General features: G+C 42.3%; 1 long non-coding RNA gene across 1 annotated transcript; it reads left to right on the plus strand.

Moving 5' to 3' along the window:
* The first annotated feature begins 555 nt into the window (after nucleotides 1-555).
* LOC136539339 (uncharacterized) lies at nucleotides 556-1,210 on the plus strand. Its single transcript, XR_010779640.1, has 3 exons — nucleotides 556-683; nucleotides 860-904; nucleotides 1,092-1,210. It is a non-coding gene; the product is annotated as an uncharacterized lncRNA (long non-coding RNA).
* The last annotated feature ends 14,588 nt before the right edge of the window (nucleotides 1,211-15,798 follow it).

Raw genomic sequence — 15,798 nt, forward strand, 5'->3', positions numbered from 1 at the left:
ATATTTCAATACCGATCCTCTGTATTTTTTTACATAACAATGATTAATGTTTTATGTCCATTGAATTTGGGGCCTTATACAAGTCTAGTAATGCCTGAATGTTCTAAACCTGCAATTCTGTGACAGAGGTAGAGCTTACCAGTAGGCTGTTCTATAGGAGAGCACAACTAGAAGATGAACTCCACTCATTCTGCAAGGTATGTTGCTTTGCTGCAAACAGTAACCGTACTTTTGAAATGTAGATTGTAACAGTAAATAGATAACTAAGATCTGTTATGGGTAGGTGACCGTTCCCACATCTTTTACTGATCACTTGTATAGACTTTCTGCATGGCTTGAGTTAAGAATATTCTTTTTCATGTGAACACATTCTCGAGACGTATAGCATCTATTTTTTTACTGATCACTTATATGGACTTTCTATTATGTGTAGGTAACTGTTCTCACCTGTTCTTTGTATTTCTTTTTGTTTAGCTGAGTGAGCACTAGTTCTCAAGTCAAAAATAAAACTACACACATAATTTGAGTTATGTGTCCTACCTTTTCTTTGCTTGCAGGTTTCAACAGTTCAGAGCAGCATGGGAGGTCCTTCCGTTACCAATTTCCAGCGGCAGCTTTCAGCTTCAGTTGTTGAACAAAAGCAGGTGGGCAGCAACACATCAGCAGCTTGGTTGTTATCTCAGGTAACCAGTAACAGTAGGTAAGCATTAGTTCACTTTTAATAGGGAGTCATGATCATGTTTGTGATGGTGTACTAATTTGGATTCAAACATTCAAGCCAATAGCTTGCACATTAATATACAATTGTTTCATTATACTCAGAGTGTAGACATTGATATGGAGATTATGGTTATTGCAGGGCTCCAAAATACAATTGTTTAACAGGTCCACCACAACAGCATTAGTAAGTGCCTCTCCAGGCTCCAGCTCAGTTCTTATTTATGTCATCTTTTATTTTGCGAGCCATATGTTTATTTCTCCTGCATATTTCCGGTGTGTGCAGATCAGAGAGTTTATGATTAAGTGGTGTAACATGCATGTCATATTCTTGTCAAGGGGTGTAATTTTTACCACCAACCATTTATTTTCAGGTTACCCAAGAAACCAGCCAGCCAGAACAACAACCCCCTTCTTCCGCAGCTGAAGAACGTCTCACTAGAGGGCGCATGACTAGAAGTAATTTGGCAGCGAATTCGGGTGCTGTTTATACTACAACAAAGCAACTGAAGGAAACTGTGGCTAGGAAAAGATTTGCATTGTCCAAAAAGAATACACAGGTACTATGTGAAACCTTTTATCTCTCTTTGCATTAAAAAGGAACATATAGTCCTTTTGGAGAAGTACATAGCTATTCTTTTGTTCTGCTCCTAAATATGGTCCAGGCTTAGTTTCCTCTTGCTGATTAGAAATATATATGGATGTGTTTGTGCTCATAAAATGTCTTGGGAGGCAGCTGCATGTATGTTTATATTTGCTTTACGCTTCAAAGTTCATGGTTGATAGTACTGCAGCTCACAGAACTCTAGTACTGCAGCTCGTGTTTTGCTTCAGTGTTCAATTAGCTTTGCCACCACTAGTCTCAGTTTAACTAATGCATGTCAATGATTTTTTCAGGAGGAATCTTGAGTTTGAGAAGGAGCATGCGAATGGTGGGACGATGGCCAACATACATATCAAGGGAACCTTCGCTGCTACAGTAGACATTAGTCTTTTGATTCGAATGAGTTCAAACAGTTGTCTGTGCTTAACACATTATTATGTGTTAAGCTATCTACTTGTGTTCTCATTTAGTTTGACACTCGGTGTGTTTTGTTAAAGATTTTGTATGAACAAATTATATTTCGTTTTAATGGATGTCGATGCTTCCTTCATTATGTATTTGTTGTTTTGTGATTATTAATTTAAGCTACCAAACAAAGTGTCGCAACATGAATTATTAATATATTAATCTGGCGTTGCAATATATGATGGCACATATAACAACCACATTTAGTCGTGGCAATAGGTACGATAATCGTGGCAATAGAGAAACTATCTCTTGCAACTACAAAAAGATGACGGTGGCAATAGAGGAATCTACCTATAGCAACCAGATAGTTAGTAACGTGGCAATAGATGACCTGTCTGTAGCAACCAACCTAAGTAACGTGGCAATAGCCTATGCCATCTATAGCAACCATTCAGAAACGTGGCAATATACGACCTCTCTGTAGCAACCAACCTGAAGAGATGTTGCAATAACCTAAGCCACCTATAGCAACCATTTAGGCGACGTGGCAATAGAGAACCTCTATTGCAATGCTTTCTCTGCGTAGCAACAACCACGATTGCAACACCTGTGTTGCGTTGCGCTTGCATTGTGTTGCTACACGACCAGCGTGTCGCAATACGTATCGCTAGCAACGCCTAGTTCGTTGCAATTGATACTATTACCACACCCATAGTGGTTGCAATTGCTTTTGTTACAACACTCACCAGGTGTTGCAAAAGCGTCAAAAGTGTTGCAATAGAGGGGCTGTGTGTCGCAACTAAAATGTAACCCATTGCATTATGCTATTGCTACCCTTACAAGTGCAATGACATTTAACCAAAAAAATTGGTAGCAAAATTACTATGGCTACCATTTTTGGGTCTTTTGCTACACTTTTTTGGCGTTGCAGTAGACCGAAAATCTTGTAGTGAACACGGCCTTCAATAAGTGAACCCCTTGATTTTTCCGTCCTTAATCACCCAGCGCCGTATTTTCTTTGGCCTTAGCGATGTGGCGCTCCGCCTTCTATTAATTGTGGTTACCTTTTGCGTGTCCCAAGGTGTCCGCCTCTTCGCTTCATGTCTTCAAATACTAGCTTAGGGTTCCGGCTTTGAGCACATCCGCATTTGCAACCATTCCTATTCCTCTGCATTTCTTCACCCTTGCAGAACACTGTAGTAGCCTTCCTCCCTTCTCATAGATCCAATCAACTCCATGGTCGGCGAGGAGAATTGTGGCAAGTGTGCGGCGGAGGAGGTTCCAGAAGAGAACATGCCAGTGAATTAGCACCTTCGACATATGAGGTGAGATCGACATCCTCTGCTTATAATGACATACTGTTCTGATTTGTCTATAAATTCATTTTGAATGATAGTCTTCGTCTTCTTCCTAGGGCCGGTGAGCCCTCTGACGCTGCATCTCCCATGCCAGCCTCATCATTGGACTCTAACTTGTACAATGGCGACAAAGCCCGATGTTTTCTTCAAGAGTGGAGGGCGGCTTAGAACCGCTATTCCGAAGCGACTCAGGAGAATGGCTAGCTCGAGATCCACCTCAGGGTTTCTCAGGCCGCTCTTCATGTGGCCAAGTAAGAGGCCAGTGCCGTTCCAGCGTGGCTAGCCGAGTCTGACGCCATGGTGGTGGGTAAGATGAATTCCAGGAACACTTTACTCTGATTGCCATTGTCTTTTATGTTGACAACTCTCCCATTTCTACGATCATCAGCCCTAACAGTGCAGTTGGAGTCTCTTGAACTAGTGGCGAACGTGGCTATGGATGTCATCAATGCCCGGGGTTCCCTCATCAATGCTCGCCTCAATGACGTTCTAGCCCATGTTTAGGAGATTGCCCTCCATGGTGTTCGTCATCATGCGGCAATGGTGCTGACTGCGGTGCAAGTCTAGACTAGGTATGAGCTCCACACCATGGAGACTAGTTTCCCCATGGGCAATGGCCCCAAGGAGCATGAGGAGTTTGTCGTCGTGGTGGAGGCCATTGTGGACATCACATATGCTCAAGATGTGGTGAACAAAGTCTTCAATTAGCTTGTACTTAGGGTAAACTGATGAACAAAGACTCCTGCTCTTCCATGAACGCATCTCAATGTAATGCCCCTGTATGTGTCATGAACATTTTTGTTCTTTTTGTTTTTGCTCTAGAGGCGATACATATCGTATCGGCTTTTATGTCTTTGAAGATTTTTTGTTTTTTGAACTAGAGGCGATACCCTTCTGGTACCAGCTTTTAATGCCGACGACTAAACAAATTGGCTATCAAATGTTGACCAAATGCTAGGATAACGTCCCTTTAAACATTTTGCCACAAAACTTTTCATACCAAAGGTTAAACAATTGATCAACCCAGGTCAAGCATCCCGTTAAGCAAAATAGAACTCCTTTAAGAAATCTATCAACTCTGAACTGCACTTATGATTTGACTTAGCATTCACATATGTCGGCCTAAACCCATCTCTAGGACTAATGCTTATTTTTCTTAATCCCATGGTCGACGTGAAGCCATGACTTTTACTAAAACAAACTCTTAGAGCCGATTGCTTGCATCAGCTATTGGCTTTCATTACTGATCTTAATGAAGCCTCCTTCCCATAATTTGCCAGAAAAGCATTCAAAATCTCCTAGTTCCCAAAAGACTGGGTCGGCTATTGCGATGCTCACAGATTCATCAGCGCGAACCAACTCGACATCATCTCCATGCCATTGAATCAAACACTGATGCATGGTTGATGGTACACAATAGTTCGCATGAATCCAATCACAACCAAGGAGCAAACTATATGACCCTTTTCCATCGATGATGAAGAATGTGGTGAGCAGAGTCTTACTTCCGATTGTCAACTCAACATTTATTGCCCCCGGGTCTTGGATGCATTACCTCCAAAATCCTTAAGCATCATGTCAGTCTCCATTAGATCTCCTGGTCCCTTGCCAAGTTTACGAAAAGTGATGTAAGGCATAAGATTGACAGAAGCACCTCCGTCCACCAACATCTTGTTCATCGGCTTCCCATTAACAAAACCTTTCATATATAAAGCCTTTAAGTGCCGATGCTTGATTGGTTTATCAAATATTGCTTGTTGCACAACTATCAACTTGGCAACTATCTCCTCATATTCTGATTCATCGACATCTGAATAAACTTCTTGATTTGTTAGAGCTTTGAATTTTGATGGCAACAGAAAAGACATTTGGATATTAGCTGATGGTTGCTTCCTATCGGCTGTTTGCTTAGTACGTCATACTTGAGGTTTACCGGATGCCTGAGCCTGTTCCAACTCTTTATTCCTTAGGTGTTGCACCCTTCTCTTCTGGCTTCTTGTCCAACCCCCTAGACACCATTGGCCTTCCTACCAAACATATTCTCTTTTGTTGCCTTCTTCTTCATAATCAGTCCAGTCTTGGTCAACAACTTGTTTTCGAAGCCGATCATGAACACTTTTATTTTTTAAGCGTCGATCCATGTTATTATGATGATATGCATCTTGAGCATGGATAGACCGGCGGTTGGTTTGAGATTGCCTAAACTCCCAATATAGATTGCTGCATTCTAGATAGTCATGTCTGGTAGGCAACTTCAAACCTTCATTCCAACAATGTCTAAAGAAAGGACAATTCCAATGTGATTCGACTTGTTTCCTTTCATACCTCTCTTTTTCTAGTTGATGCTAGTATTATTGATCCTTTAACCAACGCTGATAATCCTTTTCCTTCTGCCACTGCCACTTATTCAACAGGACCCAAGATGTAACTTGCGGCTTTGTTGCCCCATCTTTTGACATTTCTCCCTGCTCATATCGATGCTTTTGCTTATCACGACGTCTTTTAATTTTCCTATATTCATCGGCCGATATTTGCATCTTGGGATCAACTGTTCTAGCTTCTCTTGATTTGGTTGATGTTAGGACCTTAGTCTTTCCTTTGAGCAGCCTAGCACCAACCATGTTTTGATCTCCAGGGGAAGGATTATCATCAACTTTCATTTTTCGAGGCGTAACGAATTTGAGCCTTCCTTGCTAAATAGCCCTCTGTATATGCTGCCGAAAAGTTCTACATTCATTAGTGGAATGAGAAGTAGCGTTATGGAATTTGCAGAACTTCTTATTCTTCAATTGATTAGGGGGCAACATAACATGATTATCAGGCAACTTGATTTGCCCCTTCTCAAGCAAGAAATCGAAGAGCTTGTCTAATTTTGTGACATCAAAGTCATAGCTCTCCTCGACCCCTCTTCCCTAAGGATTTGGCATTATTACTATCTTTTTGCCCCAATTCCATTTAGCCGCAGCAACCTCTTCTTCTTCATCTTCATAGCCGTCATCGACTGAGTATGGATTATAAGCTTCGGCCACTTTGGTACTCTTCTAAAATCAGGTATCTCTGCGCATACTTTGGAATTAGCTATTGAGCGCTGCTACTCATTGAGCCAATTGACCCAAGTTATCAAATTCTTGTTGTAGCAGTTTCTCTTTCCACATTGGTAGCATTCCTTGAATGGCTAAAGTAGCTAGTTGATCATTAGCCAAATTTAAGGAGAAACATAAGTTCCTAGTTTCTCGGAACCACCTCTGAAGAAACTCAGTGCCCGATTCATTAGTCTTCTATCTTATAGTTGTTAGATCGGTAATCTTCTTTTCTCCAGTCCTTGTATAAAAATATGTATGAAATTTCTTCTCGAGGTCAGCCCAGTTGGCTATGGAGTTGACTAGCAGCGATGAAAACCAAGTGAAGGCTGGTCCTGACGGGGACAACGAGAAGAAATGAACTCGATGGGCCTCCTCAACTGATGCCTTGCCCAATTGTGTAAGATACCGACTGACATATTCTATTGTGCTTGTACTGTCTTAGCCAGAGAACTTAGCAAACTCTGAAAGCCTATAATTTGCAGGAAGAGTGACCAAATCATACCATTCTGGGTATGAGAATTTGTATGAAAAGGTCAGCCTTTTGACTTCAGACCGAACTGATTCTTCATCATCTCGGTCACCTTGATCTTTAGTGAAACCCAACCCTAGCCTGTGAATTTGGATTCATCTGCACCTGCTGACCCATCTGTGGATTGAAATCCCATGTGTCTTGATACCCTGGGTTTGGAATCATGTGAAGGGTGTTATAATCTATGCCAAAATGATACCCTTGTGGAATCTCTATCTGATGGGTCCTTTGCTGGTTTGCTGCTTGAAGTCTCTGATTGTAGACATGAGGATCTATATCTCTATAGATCCTTTGAGTTGATGGTGCTATTTTTTGAGCCAACGACTATCACGGAACCGACCAATTTATAAGAGCACAAGTACAAAAACAATCGCTGAAACGATCAAATTCTCGCACTTGAGCCCATATAAACCCGGTAGTCAACTAAAACCACGAAGGATTTTAAACCAACTTGCATACAACCAAGATCACAGTAATTCAACATAACACATCATATGTTACAACATTTCATAGATGGTTTGCAAATAGATTACAACACCTCAGAGTCATTGTTATTACAAAACAAGTCTTGTAAAGTAGCAGAAGCAAATAGTTTAACTTACACACCCGAGTTCAAATACAAGTACCAGTTTGCTGATCACAACCCACAAAAGCATTCGGATAAGATAAACATAGATCATGCCTGTGATCTAGTCTTCGTCACCCGCCGGGTGGAGACAATACTTATAGAAGCCCTGATAAAGAAGGTCATCTGCAACAAGAGGGAATAAACCCTGAGTACGAGAATGTACTTAGCTAGACTGTTGGTGCTAGACCCATGGGATACCCCGCAAGGAAGGGAGAAGAACTAGCCCAACTAGGATTCTTCCCTTATAATCTTAGTAGTATTATTATTCTGTAATCCTACTAGGAACTCTCATTGTAAACCGACTAGGACTCTGGCCTCCTGACTATATAAAGGAGGATAGGGCTCCTTGGATCGGGAGTTGAGACAACAATTGTACAACACAACACTTTACGATCAATCCAACGCAAAGGCTAACGCCGACTGGACGTAGGGCTATTACTCGATCAAAGATCGAGGGTCTGAACCAGGATAAATCGACTGTCTCTTGCGTTAACTGTCGAGTTCCACATACGCTGAAGCCCGAACATACTGCCTCGGGGACCCCTGTGGCAGGCTATCGGTGGTCAAACATCGACAGCTAGCATGCCAGGTAGGGGCTTTTGGTGACTTTGCATCCGAGAGCTCAATGGACCTCGACAGCATGATCTTCTCGATAGGATCAACTTTCATCTTCGGTTCATGGATCTACAAGGCAGGCGATGATGGCAAGCTCCAAAGCCGTCTCCTCAAAGATTCAGATCATCATCAGAACTTTTCCATTTTGGCAACAACAACAGATCAGCTTGCTAGAAGATTTGTGTAGCTCGTAATGTCTAATCCAACTCGGATTCTGTGACTTCACGCATCCGATTCAAACTCAAGTTCTGCTTCCGAGATGAAGTCTTATCTGAGTTCTTTTGGAAAACTAAGTTCTTTCCTAACAAAGCTCCGAGACATAACGTCAACCTATCAAGAATACTACTCGAAGTACACTTAGAGTACTTCAAAGAAGTCGAGTCCTCTTCCATTCGGACTCCACAACATGGCAACGTCTTATTAGACATGGCCCGAAGGATTCCTCGATCCGGTGCTCAGAATGCCACTGAAGGGAGCCTAGGAAGGTCTTGTTTTAACTATAACATCTCAAGACTACATCATTCACTGGCTAGGTACCGTTCCTAAGGATGACGGTACCCAACTAGTCGACAATATGGCAACAGCAACTCTACCCTACCAAGAAGGAGATTCGATCTATGACCTTGAAACCTATACTGATGTTATCAACAGCTCTGGTAGTATGGAAATCAATGACAATGACAGAACAACTCACGCTAGAGAAGTATTCATGATTCACTGTCCTCGATCACCATTGATCCCCCCAGAAGTATCCGACATGAGGTCTTTAGATGAATCTGAATCCAACATATCACCATTTATCCAGGGGCACGATGGTGAGACTGAGAGTCAAAGGCAAGCGAGAGAAAGAAAAAATAAATTGAAACAAGGACGTCAATGCCCTGCTAAGCAGCGAAAGGACTCTTGGATCAAATATGAATCAGACCTAGCTGAGTACAATAGAAGAAAATTGGAACGAGAGGTCGAAGAAGGACGAGCAGCAAATACACCCTACGATAAGATCCGAGAAGCACTAGAAGAACTCAGGGCGACTTCATATCCCAATGAAAAATAAGAATAGCTTCGGGACTTTCTCTGATCAACAGTCCTTAGAACACATGACGGAAGGGCAACATCTCATGAATAGGAAGATCAAAATCAAAGGAAGTCCACTTTTGAAAGACTTGGACCAAGTGGAAGTCACAACAAAGAGAGCCGAAGAAATCATAGTCAAAACAACCGAGTCGAACAACCAAGAAAGGCCAGAAGCAAAGCACCTACTCAGACAGCCACGCAGAACTACTCTCACCAAGATGACAGTTGGCAAGAAGGGGGCGCAGAATCAGAATATACAGAAGCCAGAATGCATAATAGATTCCCCTGTTTTGCAAACAGACTTGCTTCAATACGACTACCTCACAAGTTCAAGCCGTCCAACCACTCCAAGTATGATGGCAAGACCGAACCAAAGCAATGGCTCAGGATTTACTCACAATCGATTGAATTGGCCGGAGGAGACGATGACATCAAAACCTTGTTCTTTCCCATGGCCCTAGAAACCATGCCACTTCAATGGTTTGACAAATTGAATCCAGGATCAATCAGAAATTGGGAAGACTTGCAAAGAGCTTTCTACGAAAATTTCATAGGAATTATTACACATCTAATCACCCACACAGAGTTAAAAGGACTCAAGCAGAAGGGAGGGGAAAGTCTAAGAAATTACTATCTATGATTTGGCAAACTACGAGCTCAAGTACATGACATCACCCAATGAGAAGTAATTGAAGCTTTCTCACATGGAATCATGGCCAGGTGGCAATTTCAAGACTTCTGCAAAGAAAACCCAAGAAATAATGAAGAATTCAGACGGATAGTGGAAAAGATGATTACTGCAGAGGAAAAAACAAGGGAAAGATTCCCGTATAGAAACAACAGAGACAACCCAGATAGGCAAAACCCTCAAAACAACAGACATCAGGAGAGAAAGCGTGGTCTAGACAACACAATAGCAATGGCTGACAAATCAAAGAAATTTACCAAGCCTAGAAGATATGACAACATTGAGAATATACATTGCCCCTTGCACCCCAATGGAAAGCACACCATCGGAAATTGCTACACCTTCAACGAAAGATACACTAGAAAAGATAGCAAGGGAAACAATAAAGAAGACAATCAGAAAAAAGAAGGAGACAACCATGAAGACAAGGGATTCCAAAAATCCAGAGAGATAGTGGCAGTAATCTTTGCCAGGGTTCCAGATTCTAGAAGCAAACATCAAGAAAAACTAGCGTTATGAACCATCATGGCAGCAGAATGTGCTACACCAAGATATCTCAATTGGTCAGAGTATCCAATCCAATTTTCAAGAGAAGACCAATGGACCAGCATAGGAGACGTAGGCCATTACCCACTGGTTCTAGATCCAACTATTGCCGATATGACTGTCACCAAGGTACTAATCAACGGGGGAGCCAGACTCAACATCATCTTTTCAGAAACACTAAGGAAGATGGGACTACAACTCACCTAGATGATTACACCAACAAGTACACCTTTTTATGGAATAGTACCCAGCAAGGCAGCCATGCCACTCGGATAGATTACTCTACTAATTACTTTTGGAACTCCCTCAAACTACCGTACAGAGTTCATCAAGTTTGAGGTTGCGGACTTCGATTCATCATACCATGCAATCCTTGGGCGCCCAGTGCTAGCAAAATTCATGGCAATACCACATTATCCATACCTACTACTCAAGATGCCAGGGCCTAATGGTGTCCTTTCTCTCTGAAGTGATTTAAAGCACGCATTTGACTATGATGTTCAGGCAATCCAATTTGCAGCAAAAGCACAGACAAACGATGGAAGAAAAGAAATAGCCACTATCGCCGTAGAAATAAGCCAAGAAGAACTAGAGATACTAGCTAAAAGACCAACCATCCTAGCACCACCAAAAGAAGCCGACATCAAGCAAATTGACCTAGGCACCAGCGATCCCTCAAAAATGGCAACCATCAGTGCACACCTATCAACAAAATAGGAACTCACGCTCACCAACTTTCTTTGGGACAACAAGGATATCTTCGCTTGGAAGCCGGCCGACATGCCAGGGGTCCCAAGAGATTTGGTTGAGCATAGAATTGATATCAATGAAGGCTCTAGGCTTGTGAAACAACAACTACAATGATTCTCTCCCGACAAGAAGGCAGCAATTAAAAAGGAAATTACAAAACTAATGGCAGCCGGATTCATCAGAGAAATCCTTCATCCAGATTGGCAAGCAAACCCAGTTCTAGTACAGAAAAAGAATACGGACGAGTGGCGCATGTGTGTTGACTACACAGATCTCAACAAACACTACCCGAAAGATCCGTTCGGGCTACCACGCATTGATCAAATAGTTGATTCAACAGCAGGATCTGCCCTATTATCCTTTCTTGATTGCTATTCCGGATATCACCAGATCGCATTAAAAGAATAGGACCAAAGCAAGACATCTTTCATCACTCTATTCGGTGCCTACTGCTACAAGACCATGTCGTTTGGACTCAAGAATGCTGGAGCCACTTACCAAAGAGCTATCCAAACATGCCTTGGTGATCACATCAGTGAAAACGTAGAAGCATACGTGGATGACATGGTTGTAAAAACAAAGAACCCAAATGCACTGATTGAATACTTAAAACAAACCTTCGAGAATCTGAAAAGGTGGAGGTGGAAATTGAACCCAAACAAGTGTGTATTCGGAGTTCCTTCAGGACAACTACTCGGATTCTTGGTCAGTCATCGCGGAATCGAAGCAAGCGCCAAGCAAATTCGAGCCATAACAGAGATGGGCCCTCCTCGAAGCGTCAAAGATGTACAAAAACTAATAGGCTGCATGGCGGCACTCAACCGTTTTATATCAAGACTCGGCGAAAAAGGGTTACCTTTCTTTAAACTACTAAAGAAGACGGACAAGTTTGAGTGGACGGAAGAAGCCAATGAAGCTTTCAAGAAACTTAAGGCATACCTCACCTCCTCACCAGTCCTCATACCTCCAAAGAAAGATGAAGACATGATGCTATACATTATAGCAACTTCTACTATAGTCAGCACGGCGATAGTAGTAGAAAGAGAAGAAGAAGGGCGCATGTATAAAGTACAATGCCCAATATACTACATCAGCAAAGTACTGTCAGAATCAAAAATCCGGTACCCGCATGTGCAAAAACTACTCTACGCACTACTGATCACTTCACGCAAGCTTCGTCACTATTTTGAAAGCCACCAGATTACCGTGGTGATAGATTTCCCACTCGGAGACATCTTACACAATAGAGACGCAACAGGGCGCATATCTAAGTGGGCGGTTGAACTCGGTGCTCTCAACATTGATTTCACCCCACAGAAAGCAATTAAATCTCAAGCCCTTGCTGATTTTGTTGCCAAATGGATAGAAATTCAACAACCCGTGTCAAGCACCATTCTTGATCATTGGAAGATGTACTTTGATGGATCACTCAAGCTAGGCGGAGCCGGTGCAGACATCCTCCTAATTTCTCCGGACAAAAAGCAACTCAAGTATGTCCTTTAGATATTATGGCAAGCTACCAACAATGAAGCAGAATACAAAGCTCTCATCCATGGGCTACGAGTGGCAATTACCCCTGGAATCAAGCAATTACTCGTATACGGCGATTTGGCGGTAGTCATCAACTAAGTCAACAAAGATTGGGATTGCACCAAAGAAAACATGGGTGCTTACTGTGCTGAAATCCGAAAACTCAAAAAACATTTCCAAGGATTAGAAATTCTACATGTCCTACGGGATTCCAACATTGCAGCAGATGTCCTTGCCAAGCTTGGATTAGACAGGGCAGAAGTCCCACCCGGTGTGTTCATAGAGTTATCAGCCCCCTCTATCAAACAACCCAGTGAAATAACCCCTCAAATCTTAGCCAAAGGCACCCAGATCTTGGCAATCACCACTTCATGGACCCAGGTTTTTATTGATTACATGAAAGAGAATAAGTTGTCAGCGGAAAAATAAGAAGCCACACGAGTTGTTCACAGAAGCAAGAATTACGTCCTAGTAGGAGACAAGCTCTATAGAAGAGCCGCATCATTAGGAGTACTCCTAAAATGCATCTCATTTGAAGAAGGCAAACAAATCCTAGACGAAATACACTCAGGTTGCTGTGGAAATCATGTCGCTTCAAGAACACTAGTCGGCAAAGCATTTTGCACCAGTTTCTACTGCCAACTGCTTTGAAAGACGTAGAAGAACTCGTCAAAAGATGCAAAAGTTGTCAGATGTTTGCAAGACAGGCTCATGTGCTAGCCCACAACCTCATCTGCATACCACCTGCTTGGCCCTTCTCCTGCCGGGGGCTGGATCAAGTAGGACCTCTCAAGAAAGCAAAAGGTGGATTCGAGTACATCTTCGTGGTAATTGACAAGTTCACCAAATGGATTGAATTCAAACCACTAGCAAAATACAGCGCAGCCAAAGCAGTCGAGTTCATCCAAGACATTATGCACCGCTTCGGCATGCCCAATCGAATCATCACGGATTTGGGTTCTCCCTTCATGGCCATAGAATTCAAAAGTTGGGCACAGGACTATGGTTTCAAAATAGATTATGCATCAGTCGCACACCTAGAGGCCAACGGACAGGTCGAAAGGGCAAATAGACTCATACTAGCTGGATTAAAACCAAGACTATATGAAGAACTAGTAGACTATGGATCAAAATGGATTGAAGAATTACCCAAGGTTGTATGGGGTCTACGGACTCAAATAAGCAGAGCCATCGGATACTCACCTTTCTTCCTGGTGTATGGATCAGAAGTCGTACTACCCACAGACTTGATCTGGACGTCACCAAGGATAGAGCAATACGATGAAGGAGAAGCAGAACACACCTGAAGATTAGAACTCGACAGTACAGAAGAAGTCAGAGTAAACGCTACCCTGCAATCAGCAAGATACCTCCAAGGACTAAGGCGCCACTACAACAAGAATACCTAGTCTCGATCATTACAAGTCAGAGACCTATAACTAAGAAGAATACAAAAAACTGATGGACGCCACAAACTACTCAGTCCATGGGAAGGTCCTTTTATCATCACAAAAGTCATCGGACCGGGCACATACAAGCTCATAACTGAAGACAGAAAAGAAGTCAACAATACATGGCACATCAGTCAGCTACGAAGATTCTACGCATGAAAACAACTCAAGGGAAAATATGTATACAAGACACAAGAGATCAACGTTCATGATCAACAAAGATAGGGCTCACCAAAAACATATGTATCATTGTGACATCAATATTCACGATCAATAAAGATGATTCTTTCTCGACAAACATATGTCTCATCATGGCTTTCCCCGAGTTGTTTCTTAAAACCAAAATGGCTAAAAAGACGCCTGAGCATCCCGACCAAGAGCAAAATAGCTGAAAAGACGCTTGAGCCCGCCGATGAGGGTAGCTAACAAGCTAACACCTGAAATAAAAAGCAAAACAACTAAAAAGACGCCTAAGCATCCCGGCTAAGAGCAAAATAGCTAAAAATACGCTTGAGCACGCCGATGAGGGTAGCTAACAAGCTAACACCCGAAATAAAAAGCAAAATGGCTGAAAAGACGCCTGAGCATCCCGATCAAGAGCAAAATAGCTGAAAAGACGCTTGAACCCGCCGATGAGGGTAGCTAACAAGCTAACACCCAAAATAAAAAGCAAAATGGCTGAAAAGATGCCTGAGCATCCCAGCCGAGAGCAAAATAGCTCAAAAGACACTTGAGCCCGCTGATGAGGGTTGCTAACAAGCTAACACCTGAAATAAAAAGCAAAACAACTGAAACTAAGCCTGAGCATAGACCACAGCAATTTCAAGACAAGACCCTCCAACTACTTGTTCCAAATAGCAAGAGGCTCGGGGGCTACACTGGAGATACCCAAGAACACAAAGATCTACATATAACGAGTTGTTTACATGGCACAAAAGAAGGCCAGACAAGCACTCGATAGATCAAGAAAGGTTGTCAACACAAAGATCTACATATAACGAGTTGTTTACATGGCACAAAAGAAGGCCAGACAAGCACTCGACAGATCAAGAAAGGTTGTCAACACAAAGATCTATATATAACGAGTTGTTTACATGGGACAGAAAAGTACTCAACAAATCAAGTAAGTTTGTCAAGAAAGCGCGCAGAGTTGTTTACAAGGCAAAGATGAAAGCAAGATAAAGTACTCGGCAAGTCAAGTAACTCTGACCAATTGGACAAATCATCCAAGGAATAAACAAGACATCTAGGCAAAGAAGACATCAACAAAAAATCTTCATTCAAAAAGAAGTATAATGTCATATTACAAGGCATGGGCATAAAGGTCAAATACATCAAGCGTCATCATCAGGAGAAGAGATAACAATATTAAGATTATCTACAATTCTACTAGCTAAGTCTTCAACCTCAGGCTCCATCCTCTCAACGGCATCAATGTATTCTTGACTATCGGCTTCCTCTGCTATCTTGGACAAAGGAGCCACTGGAGCAAGAACCCGGACCTGGGCTAGGACATTCTTGGTACATAGTTGGGCGCACCTCTTCATGAACTCTTGGAAATGAGTTAGAATTTGAGGAATTAACTGAGCCTAAGATTGTCCATCATCCACTAGAGTTCGGAGAACGTCGGCTACTGAAAGAAAGGATTTCCACAAAGCTTTCTAGTTTTTAGTAGCCATCGCCAACTTGCCAGACAAGTCTTCAATAGTTTTTTGGGCCTACACAAGATCTGTATTAGCTCCACACCTAATCAACTTAGCAAGCGCAAGTTCTTCCTCAGCATGAGTAATTACCTCCTCAGCCATGTTGTGACTAGA

The sequence above is a fragment of the Miscanthus floridulus genome, chromosome 2 (genome assembly GCF_019320115.1).
Source record: "Miscanthus floridulus cultivar M001 chromosome 2, ASM1932011v1, whole genome shotgun sequence".
In the NCBI taxonomy this organism is placed as follows: Eukaryota; Viridiplantae; Streptophyta; class Magnoliopsida; order Poales; family Poaceae; genus Miscanthus; species Miscanthus floridulus.